Source organism: Schistocerca americana, chromosome 11, assembly GCF_021461395.2.
Source record: "Schistocerca americana isolate TAMUIC-IGC-003095 chromosome 11, iqSchAmer2.1, whole genome shotgun sequence".
NCBI classification, from domain to species: domain Eukaryota; kingdom Metazoa; phylum Arthropoda; class Insecta; order Orthoptera; family Acrididae; genus Schistocerca; species Schistocerca americana.
Window position 1 is genome coordinate 18,342,744 of NC_060129.1, and position 12,257 is coordinate 18,355,000.

Here is a 12,257-nt window from a genome sequence, read left to right on the forward strand (position 1 = left end):
ACACGAGCAAAAAACATGTTCTAAAATTCTACAAGAGATCGACGTAAGAGGTATAGGTCTATAGTTTTGCGCATCTGCTCGACGACCCTTCTTGAACCTTTTCTGAATATTACTGACAACTATTAAACTTGCTGTAGACAAAGTGGAATTAATTACGGAAACACTTTGCATTTTACATATTTTTTTAGACTGATGAAACAGACAGCACATATACGTCAACCAGAGACGTGGAAAACACGGAGTCTTGTATGATGGAGGAAGGGTCATGGCGTGCTGGTGCTCTGTGGGGTAGCGTACACCAGCAGAACTGCGAGGCAAGCAAAGGAAGTCTGTGAATACTGTGAATATTTTAATACGAGTGTTTCTGTCCCTTGGCAATGGAGTCAATTAAAAACTTCAATTTTTGAATGGTAATGTATTTTCAAAGTAATAAACACTAAATGCATACAATTCAACAATTATCATCCATTATTTGAGCTTCCATGATAAATTTCAGTATCTTATGTTTTGTGTCTCTCACAGTCATTGGATTTCGTATTCTGGACAACTCTTCAACAATGAAGTGTCCCAAAGCATCATGTGGAGATGGGTCTAATGCCTTTTGGGTTAATTTTGAGTTTAAGTTCTCCAGTACTGTATTTAGTAAGGGATTACTATCACTCTTTCTCATCTTCCGAACTTTTGGTGTAGTGGAATATGCACCAGAAACCACTGGAGTACTAGGCACCTCAAATTCAGCACTGTTGTTAACTACCACCACATCCATATTCTGTAATGAAAAATGGCATTAGTGTTCAAGAGGACTGTTTAAGTTTGTTTAATTTCATTAATGGCTACTGTTATCAATAAAAGTAACGCTGGGAGGTTAAGATTTAATCTCTGTCTTTGCAAGCTGGAATGAACTTATTTGTGTAGGAGGTTATGAACATTACCTCAAGCGAGTCTTTTACTTACATCAATTGTGATATCTGGGCGTTCACTATTTGATGTACATGGTGGGCTATCGATCTAAGGGAAAAAAATGTTTCAGTATATCAATTATTACTTACTGTACAATAAAAAGGAAAAATGTTATTGACCTGACTTACATTACTACTCTCATCATAAAAAATTATGATCTCAGTCCTGTTGATTTCTATCACTGAGTTGTCAGGCGTCTTCCTAGTCCTCGGGATTTCTGTACCAGAGTTGTGAGGCACCTGTAAAATTCCCTCATTTTAGTTGTGTATTAGACCTCAGGTTGCTTGGAGCATGGCTGCAGAGAGGACAAACCAGTAACTATATGACCCAATGTTGTATATAATATTTTATCAACATATAACTGAAATTGTTCCATGCAGATCTAATAATGTGACATTTAATGAAACATGACTAATGACTTACAAGGAGGCTAATCAACTGAACTGACTACATAAATACTAAAGAGTTTTATTCTGCTGTTTTTTCATTAAACATTTAATTGTAGCAAACTGGAATTCATTTCTACATTAAATGGATCACAAGGCCACATATATCAAAAGAGAATTTCCAAATTGATGAGCCTTATTGATAACACATTTGGTCACTGTGTATTGACAATATCATATATCATTATCCATCCGAACAACCACATTTATCACAAATGTTACCCAAAATTTTACTGAAATCAAGTCTTCATGCCATGAACAATTACTCAACACACTTGTGCTCTAGTTTTCTACTATCCACAGTGAGTGATGTTAAGCTGCTATCTGGTCTGGTTACACATTAATGAAGGTCTCACTAAACAAAACTCATCAAGAATAAGCTGTTTTTGTAAGCAGTCAACATGAATATTATACTGCCTAGTCCACTGAGAACTGTGAGAATTCTCTACACCATTTACAGCTAAGACATATCAAATTATTTCAAATGTTTAGTGTCCTGTGGTTAGTAAACAGTAATTGTAGGGGTGTCATATTATTGTAATTGAGGCAATTTTTTTGGAAAATAAGTAATGAGTGAAATACAGCCGAGAAGTAAAAAAATAATTATGTAAATATAATGAAGTAAATGTCATTTAAGCTGGAGACCAATTAAGTGGTTAAGTAATATGTAACTGGCCAGTGATGTGTCAAACTGCATATTCAGTAAAAGAACCACAGCAAACACTGAACACCATTGACCATCATTGTGTATTAATAGTTGAAGGTGGAAGAAATGGTATATCCGATTGCGTACTTTTTCTTATTACTTTGGTCTTGCATTGGGAGAGAGCATTCATAATTTTGACTACACTTGGTACACAACATTCACTGCACCTTAATCAGTACAGTCCGCTTGAACAATGAAATAAAAGTATTACAGGGAGACTCTGTAAAGATGTTACCAACTTTGATATATGATGGAGGGAGGTAAATGTATCATTTTGAGGTAAGAAGCCCTAGTTGAAAAACAGCAAAGCTGTAAGTCATACGCGAAAATTGTTCTCATACCTCTGACAGAGAAACTCTTGTATTGTAATCTCTTTGCTTTCTGTATTTCTTGGAGGAGGTAGTACAAACCAAATCAATAAAAAAAATCCAGTATGCATGGGCTTGAAAGTGCACACATCAAGAGCTGTATAAACACTTATTCATATTTGCTACTATGAAACATCTCTTATACTGACTAATTGATCATAGCTCCTAAGGTAAGTGTTTTAGGACCCATGTTTACCAGACAATTTTTTTCTTGTCTTGATCCATACTACTTACTCCCAAAATATGGTAAGCAAAAACCTTGCAGCAGAAAAGTGTCATAGTCAAAGGCACCAGAGTGGTTTCCACTTATAACTTCTGACTGTCATTTCTGGAAAAGGGTCCCTTACTCCAAATAGATACATCTTCTTCATTATCCCTAAATGAATGTAACATCACAGAAACAACTGGAATTAGTGCTAAGTATTTTCCTTCCAAAGAAGAAGATCCATGAGTACTTCCACAAGTTTACTTTCCACACCACTTCAGAGCTAAGTGACAATGACATTGATGTTGGTGGCACTGAGTTATCCAAAACTGCTAACATTGGAGAAGACCCTGTGGATTCCCTGTCAGATTATAAGTGGGCTTTGCAGCTGAGAGACACCCCCATACTATTTAACCATAACATACCAGAATACTCTCCTCCCATCGCCACCAACCCAACAGAGAACTGCCTGGTTGCTGGAGGAAAGCCCAGGGTACATTGTGTAGGTACTATCCCATGGAGTAAAATACATTATCAGACAAATTGTTTTATTCACTTTAATCCCACCACACTACCAAAGAAATGTAACACTCAGGGGGTACATTGAACACCCATATAGTGATTCCTATTCCTGGTAATGTTGTGGCCCACAAGTCTTCACACTTGTTGGTTATGGTCGAGGTATTACATTAACATGTTGCAGGTTAAAAAGAAAGTCACATGTGGTGCATACCACACATTTTGTTTGCATTCACAAATGTCAGCTCCCCAAACTTTCAATGAAACTGACACCACATAATCTAAACCAGACCTCAGGCTATGTTACACATCAGTATGCCAACACAACCAAGAAATCGTGTAAATGGGGAGTGGGGGGTGGAGGGGAAGAAGGGAGATGAGGGGAATTAGCACTAAAACACTAACCCTTTGTCACCAATATTTCTCTGTTTCTAAAAGTAATGCTAAGTATGAGTACAATGCCAGTAGAAAAATCTCTGGACAGTAATGTAGTGGAATTGCAAAGTAAACTAAATCTAGAGTATATCCAGGATCTAGGCTGGGAAGGAGGAAGGATAGCAACTGATAAGAACCTACAGCCACAATGAGAGTAGTGTCCACAAAACGTGTAAATACCACAAAGGCTTTACTACATGCTTGCTATGAATCTCGCATTAATGTAGGTTCTAAATAAATAAAGAAGACCTGCCAAAGGAATGAACAATGATGATCACATAAATAGCTCAACAACTGAAGTAAAGGTGATGTGGAATATTGAGTTTGTTAATGGTAAGTTAAGTAGTGGCTGTCATGTCTTAAGAACTGAAAAATCTTGTACCACAGTCTAAACAGTTATGAGCACTTAGCATGTTACACTCAGTTGTGCCTAAATTAAAATTTCATATTCTGAGGAAACTCTCCAGTAAGGGTTCAATTTTCTATTCCTGTATGGTTCATTTAAATGTACAAGCTGAGCATGAATTGTAAAGTTAGATGAAAAATACATGTTTCATTCATGAAGCATGTTAAGAAATTAATTCTGCAAAAAGTAGTGTACAAGTTCAGTGAATCTGGCAAGATATATCTGCAGCAGTTACTGCTGTTATAGATGCAATGGACAAATGCACATACTAAATAGAGCTAATGTTCTATAACTGCCAGCTATGCTACATTCACTGAACGCCTCTGGAGTTACTGCTTCAAGTAATATATTCAGTTACTCAGTAAAAGTTAACTACATTTTCCTTTACTGATAATACATGCAATTTCAGCTCTCTCTTCTTCCTACATTTAATAGCTTATCTCAAAACTATGCTCAACATTTTATTTAAAATTCACTAAAATCTTTTTCTTCATTTCAGGGCAGCACCAACAGCATTAACAAACTTAACATTGTCAATAGAAAGCACTGTTACAAACTGCTGTACATGAGAATAAAAAGTTAACTAAAAATACTTACAACACTGTTCGGAATGTTACACCGGCTTTCGCGTGGTGTAATGAAGTCTTTCAGGAAATGTAAAACATCAAACTACCAGACCTTTAAATACAGAATAAAACCTCCAGAATGAATGGAATTAAATAAGGAAATTAAATTTGTTTTCACAGCACTTGACATACTTTCTCTGCCAAGCATTTCTATTTGCCAAACATTTCAACTCTTTAACATATATTTAACTGGTAAAGAAGCTGATCATTAAAGTAACACCATGCTCAGCATAAACCACCACACAAGAAAACACTTGTTTACAGTGCCAGTGCAGATTACACTGCTAAACTCACTGAGAAATCTACCTGTGATATAAACTACATTAAAAAAACACACGCAGTCCACTCAGTCCATAAATATATGCACTTTTATTGCACAGTGTTCAATTTTCTATTCCTGTATGGTTCATTTAAATGTACAAGCTGAGCATGAATTGTAAAGTTAGATGAAAAATACATGTTTCATTCATGAAGCATGTTAAGAAATTAATTCTGCAAAAAGTAGTGTACAAGTTCAGTGAATCTGGCAAGATATATCTGCAGCAGTTACTGCTGTTATAGATGCAATGGACAAATGCACATACTAAATAGAGCTAATGTTCTATAACTGCCAGCTATGCTACATTCACTGAACGCCTCTGGAGTTACTGCTTCAAGTAATATATTCAGTTACTCAGTAAAAGTTAACTACATTTTCCTTTACTGATAATACATGCAATTTCAGCTCTCTCTTCTTCCTACATTTAATAGCTCATCTCAAAACTATGCTCAATATTTTATTTAAAATTCACTAAAATCTTTTTCTTCATTTCAGGGCAGCACCAACAGCATTAACAAACTTAACATTGTCAATAGAAAGCACTGTTACAAACTGCTGTACATAAGAATAAAAAGTTAACTAAAAATACTTACAACACTGTTCGGAATGTTACACCGGCTTTCGCGTGGTGTAATGAAGTCTTTCAGGAAATGTAAAACATCAAACTACCAGACTCTCGGCCTGTATACGGCACCGGATGAACCAATGCTCTCACTCTGGCCTATTTTCTTCAGTTCAGCACCATAGTGAGACCACAAAGTTGAGAATTTGGCCTTGCAGTCATCGGCGGTAATGCCTTGCAAGACCTCGGCCACTTTTGTTGCTACATGTTCCAAACACTCTTTCCTTGCATTCTAGAAAAAATACAAGATTTGTCGATAATACTTCTCTACACGTTTATGTATCTACTTGCACCTATAAGTAGTAGAAAGATACAAGGACCACAAAGAACGTTACAGAAGTTACAAGTTTACCTTGTTGGGGTACAGTGAATGTTCTGCATCTATTAGAACGTTTTTGCCCTGATATGCAGAAATCATGGCAGTGATGAAATTCTTTGTCCATTCCATTTTTAAAAAATAACACGAAATTATAAAATACAAATAATTTATATACATATATACTGTGACAATACCAAAATATGAGCAACATTTATTAACAATTGATGATGGATACTCACTATGAGAATTGTGCTCAAAAATGTTCTGTCTGTCTTTTGCTGTAAATCCACGACTGTAAACAAATATGGCACGCCTATGCCTTCTGTGCATGCGCAGTATTCCGCATTCTCCGAATTTTAGAACTCCGCACTCGGCATAGAAAATATTAGATACAGGCTCCCAGGTAGGCGTTTGATACAGTTCCGCACTGTCGCCTGATAAACAGAGTAAGAGTCTACAGAATATGAGAACAGCTGTGTGGCTGTAATGAAGAGATTTAGCAAACAGAACACAGCATGTTGTTCTCAATGGAGAGACGTCTACAGACGTCTAAGTAATCTCTGGCATGCCACAGGGGAGTGTTATGGGCTCATTGCTTTTCACAATACATATAAATGACCTAGTAGATAGTGTCAGAAGTTCCATGTGGCTTTTCGCAGATGATGCTGTAGTATACAGAGAAGTTGCAGCATTAGAAAATTGCAGCGGAATGCAGGAAGATCTGCAGCAGAAAGGCACTTGGTGCAGGGAGTGGAAACTGACCCTTAACATAGAGAAATGTAATCTATTGTGAATAGATAGAAAGAAGGATCCTTTATTGTATGATTATAAGATAGCGGAACAAACACTGGTAGCAGTTACTTCTGTAAAATATCTGGGAGTATGCGTACAGAACAATTTGAAGTGGAATGATCATATTATTTGGTAAGTGTGATAGCGTTACGGAGATGTTTAGCAAACTCGAGTGGCAGACTCTGCAAGAGAGGTGTTCTGCATCACGGTGTAGCTTGCTGTCCAGGTTTCGAGAGGGTGCATTTCTGGATGAGGTATCGAATATATTGCTTCCCCCTACTTATACCTCCCAAGGAGATCACGAATGTAAAATTAGAGAGATTCGAGTGCACACAGAGGTTTTCTGGCAGTCGTTCTTCCTGCGAACCATACACAACTGAAACAGGAAAGGGAGGTAATGACAGTGGCATGTAAAGTGCCCTCCACCACACACCGTTTGGTGGTTTGTGAATTATAAACGTAGATGCAGATGTAGGTGATCATTGACATCACTGATCAGCTCGAGTCGTGGTTGGCTCCGGATTTACACGCAGACCCTCAAAGCACACACTCGAATCGAGTAGTCAATTTTCAACGGAAAGTCGTCCGTGTAAAACAGGTTTTATTAACTGTGAAGCTGCTGGCATCATGTATTAGCTCAGCATAATAATGTTAACTGTGGAATCTCTTCCAGATGTGAATTATTCTTGGCATACTTTGGCCAAACTGTACTGGTCCTTCAAAGTTCTGTTGAAGCCTCTTAATAAATTAACATTGTTCTCTGACCCAGCAGAATTGTATTGGCTCTCTCATCCACAAAGTGTTACTGCCCTAGGTCTCCATGCTGGAGGCATACTTACTGCCACCCTGTGTCACTTGCAGCTAGTTGGCATCTACAGGCTGTTCAGAAATTCCTGTGACAAACTTCAAGGACCTGTAGGGGGAGCGGATAAACAATATTTTGAATATCAACCTGTCAGGAAACATATTGTTTCTGTTCTAAGACAGCTTGAGTGAAAGGAAGTGCAACTCATGATAATTGGAAATGGTCCTGCAACCTCAATCTTCCTAAAAACTTGTCAGACCAGTTCTTGAAAGCTGTATCACTGAATGTCTGTCACGAAATGTGGTTTCAGCATGATGGGCACCACTTCATCTCAGACATGCAGCTCACACACACATCAACAGACAATATGGTATAGTGAAAAATGGATAGGCTAAGTTGGTCCAACCGCTTAGCTGACACAATTGACAGATTTAATTCCTGTGGACTATTTTGCATCGGGTCATACGTAAAGTTTTTGACTCCCGTAGAGACAGGAGGAGGATCTACTGGCATGAGTTCTGGCTGTTGCACCAGAAACTGAAGAGACATTAGTGGGATGGAGTGTACAACATGCTTCAGAAGTACAATGTCAGTAACATTAGTGGTCACAACATTGAGTTGCTGTCATAAACCAACGATACTGTCTTTAAGTACATTATGGTGGGTTCTTTTTCGTTTCGGAATAATGTAAACACATAATGTAAAAAGTGTTAATACAAATGTGCTAAAGTGATAAATGGATGTTTTGTTAAGTTTCCTTTTGAATTTTTATCTAATAATTATACTGCATCACACCTAATTAAATTCATCTACCAGAAACAGAAGAGCTAGACATCTGAAATGAGACTATTGCACAACAGAAACAGCATGTTTCCAGACATGGGTTGCTATTCAAAATGGTACATACTCAATCCCCTCTAAAAGTTCTCAAAGTTTGTAATGGGAATTTTGATCCCCTACTCTTTCACAGTTTACTGTTCTGCAGACTCTGTATTCCATGCTCTTATGTCAAATATCTCTCCCTTCGGTCCAGACTAGAGTATAGACTTGATATAAAGAAACATCTCTGACACAGCCAATGTGTCTACTTCACAGCAAATTAAAAAAATTGTTGCTTACAAGAAATCATAATACTGAAACTAATTTCTGACAAATGAAGACATTTACATTTGTGGAAGAGTACTGAATACAAAACAGTACTGTATCAGTGTCACTGTTCTGTTGTTAACTTTAGAGGAAACTGTTTCTTCTACAGTATAAGGAAGAACACTTTGATTCCAATTTTTGTGTATAGTTTCGAAAAGAAAAATTAAGTTTTGGTGAAATATATGAGAAAGGATCTGTGGCTTTGATTTTCACTGGGTGTAGGCCAAGAGCCAAAGGTTTGGGTTGTCAATCCCCAGTCATTTTAAAAATTTTTCATTTGTTGCCCCTTTCACCTTTACCAGAGATTTATTAGTGGGGAAAATGTCCTTTTGCTCTGTGACGTGGTGTTCATATTTGGGTCACGGACAGTTTTCTGTTAATGGGTTCAATAAGGATTATGGAGTTAGCACAGTTGGCACAGAGAAGTGTAAATTGACATGGTTCAAAATTTATAGGTTTGAGTCTACCAGAAGACCTGGCATTGGACCTCATAATGGGCAACATCTACTTCACCAATGGTGAGGAGAGCTACATTGGAGTCTGCACAAAAACTGGGACAGAATGCACTGTGCTCATGAACGAGGATGTCCAGAAGCCAGAGGAATGTCTCTTGTGACATGGAATAGGTAAGGGTGGAAGTGCTGCTCTTGCTATGTCACGTTACAGCTAGGCTGATATGTAGGTATCTCTTCAATGGATGTGAGGATACTATGAGATGTTTAGCACCTAACCTTCCTAATAAGGTACATGACACACTCTTTTAACTGCCTGTCATGATGGGCAAAAAATGCCTCCAGATTACACTATGCAAGCATCTTCATCTCTCTATATGCTACGTCCATTTGAACATACTAAACTGTATTCAAGCCTTGGTCTCTCTTTTATTATTATGCTCTTACATTTCCTTCCAGTGCCAAATTACTCTGATGCCTCAGTATGATCCTTCCATGTAATCACTTTACAAATGCTAGAAACGTAGGTTTGAAACAAATACTAACAAAGAGATAGAGGGGCTGGCCAGTACTTACCTCAGCTCAGTACAAACAATAGATACACAAAACAGAACAGAACATTTTTATCCTAGCTTTTGGAACTTTGTTCCTTCGTCAGGGAGGAGAGAGGGGAAAAGAAGGGGAAGAAGGGAAAGTGGATTCAGTTACTCACAACCCAGGTTATGAAGCAACAGGAGAAAGGTAAACAGGGAGGGTAGCAAAGATGGAGGCATGGGTGTCAGAGGGAAGCCATAGATATTCTACTGTAAGTACTGTGCCAGCTTCAAACCAAAGAGGATGCATATACAAGTGAAGAGGTATATAGTAAAAGATAAACACAACTATGTAGGATGAAAAGATGTGTGAATGGCTAAAGAGGAAAGGGAAAGAGGAGAAGACTGAAGAGTAAATGGGAGTGAGGTTGGATAACGTAGGTTCAGTCCAGGGGTTTGGTGGGATGAAAGAATGTGTTGCAGTGCAAGTTCCCATCTCCGCATTTCCAAGGGACTGGTGTTGGGTGGGAGAAGCCAAATGGCATTTACAGTGTAGCAGGTTCCTAGGTCCCGAGAATTATGGTGGAGGGCATGCTCCACTACTAGGTATTGGACACCTCCTAGGCGGACAGTTTGTCTGCACCCGTTCATGCGCTCAGCCAGTTTAGTTGTCGTCATACCTATGTAAAAGGCTTGGCAGTGCAGGCATGTCAGCTGATAAATGACATGTGTTGTTTCACATGTGGCCCTGCCTTTAATTGTGTATGTTTTACCAGTAGCGAGGCTGGAGTAGTTGGTTGTGGGGGATGCATGGGGCAGGTTTTGCAGCGTGGTCGGTTACAGGGGTAGGAACCGCTGGGTAGAGAAGGTGGTGTGGGAATATTGTAGGGTTTGACAAGGATGTTACGGAGGTCAGGGGGGGGGGGGGGGGGGGTGATGAAAGGCAATTCTGGGTTGTGTGAGGAGAATATTGTCAAGGGATGATCTCATTTCAGGGCTTGACTTGAGAAAGTCATATTCCTGGCAGAGTAATTTGTTGATGTATTCGAGGCCAGGATAATATTGGGTGACAAGGGGGTGCTTCTGTGTGGTCTGGGGATAGGAACATTCTTGTGGGATGGGGAGGAATGTATTGCTCGGGAGATATGTTTGTGGACAAGGTCTGCAGGATAGTTGCGGGAGAGGAAAGCACTGGTCAGGTTTTTGGTGTAATTGTTGAGGGATTCGTCACTGGAGCAGATACATTTGCCATGAATACCTAGGCTGTAGGGAAGGGAGTGTTTGATGTGGAATGGATGGAAGCTGTCAAAGTGAAGGCACTGTTGTTTGTTTGTCGGTTTGATGTGGACAGAGGTGTGGATGTGAGCTTCAACAAGATGAAGGTCAACATCTAGCAAGCTGGCTTGTGTTTTGGAGAATGACCAGGTGAAATTCAGATTCGAAGAGGAGTTGAGGTTATGGAGGAAATTAAGGAGTGTTTCTTCACCATGAGTCCAGACCACAAAAATGTCATCTATAAACCTATACCAGGCCAGGGAAAGCAGCTGTTGGGTCTTGAGGAAAGCCTCTTCCATGCGGCCCAAGAAGAGGTTGGCATAGGATGGAGCCATCCTGATTCCCATGGCCGTTCCCCTGATTTGTTTGTAGGTCTGGACTTCAAAAGTGAAGTAATTATGGGTGAGGATGAAGTTGGTAAGTGTGATAAGGAACGAGGTTTTTCGAAGATCTTTGGGTGGGCATTGGGAGAGGTAGTGTTCAAGGGCAGAGAGACCATGGGTATGTGGGATGTTTGTGTAAAGGGATGTAACATCTATGGTGACAAGAAAGGTTTCAGGTGGGAGGGGAGTGGGAATGGATTTGAGGCATTCGTGGAAGTGGTTTGTGTCTTTGATGTAGGATGGGAGTCTGCGGGTGATAGGTTGGAGGTGTTGGTCTACCAGAGCTGAGATACGTTCTGTTGGGCCTTTGAAGCCTGTCACAATGGGACGGTCAGGATGGTTCTCTTTGTGGATTTTGGGTAATAGGTATAAGGTAGGGGTACGTGACTCAGGTGGAGTGAGTAGGTCTATGGAGGCCGTTGTGAGGCCTTGTAAGGGACCTTCGATTTTTAGGATTTTCTGCAGCTCAGTCTGGATGGGAGGAATGGGATCCTGGGTAACAGCTTTGTAGGTTCAGGTGTTGGAGAGTTGACGCAGTCCTTCTGCCGCCTACTCCACATGGTCAAGTACCACAGCTGTGGAGCCTTTATCTGCCGGGAGGATGACAATAGAGTGGTCTGTTTTCAGCTCCTTAATGGCACAGGATTCAGCTGGGGTGATGTTAGGGGGTTGTCGGGATGTTCTTCAAAAAGGACTGGGAGGAAACACTGGATGTGAGGAATTCATGAAATGTCTGCAAGGGATGGTTTTGGGGGAAGGGAGGAGGATCCCTTTGAGAAGACAGTCAGAGCTGTTCTAGACAGGGTTCAACACTGGGTCTACTATTTGGGGGCTGTGTTTGGGTGGTCAAGTTGAGGTTCTGGGTGAATGAGAGAAGATCTTTAACCAGGGCAGTGTGGTTGAATTTAGATGTGGGGCTAAAGGTTAAGCCTTTTGATAG

At 39.7% G+C, this 12,257-nt stretch overlaps 1 long non-coding RNA gene across 3 annotated transcripts in view; it reads right to left on the reverse strand.

Annotated features, from left to right (window-relative positions):
* Positions 1-381: 381 nt before the first annotated feature.
* Positions 382-12,257, reverse strand: part of LOC124554115 — a 29,283-nt gene continuing 17,407 nt past the window's right edge. The window contains exons 1-4 of one of the 3 annotated variants that reach the window (XR_006968247.1): positions 5,584-5,689; positions 1,089-1,199; positions 955-1,008; positions 382-769 (exon numbers count right to left, since the gene is read on the reverse strand). This is a non-coding gene — a long non-coding RNA (uncharacterized LOC124554115). Of the gene's footprint in view, positions 770-954; positions 1,009-1,088; positions 1,228-5,583; positions 5,690-12,257 lie in introns of those variants that run through there. The other 2 variants (XR_006968246.1, XR_006968245.1) reach the window with 2 other exon arrangements.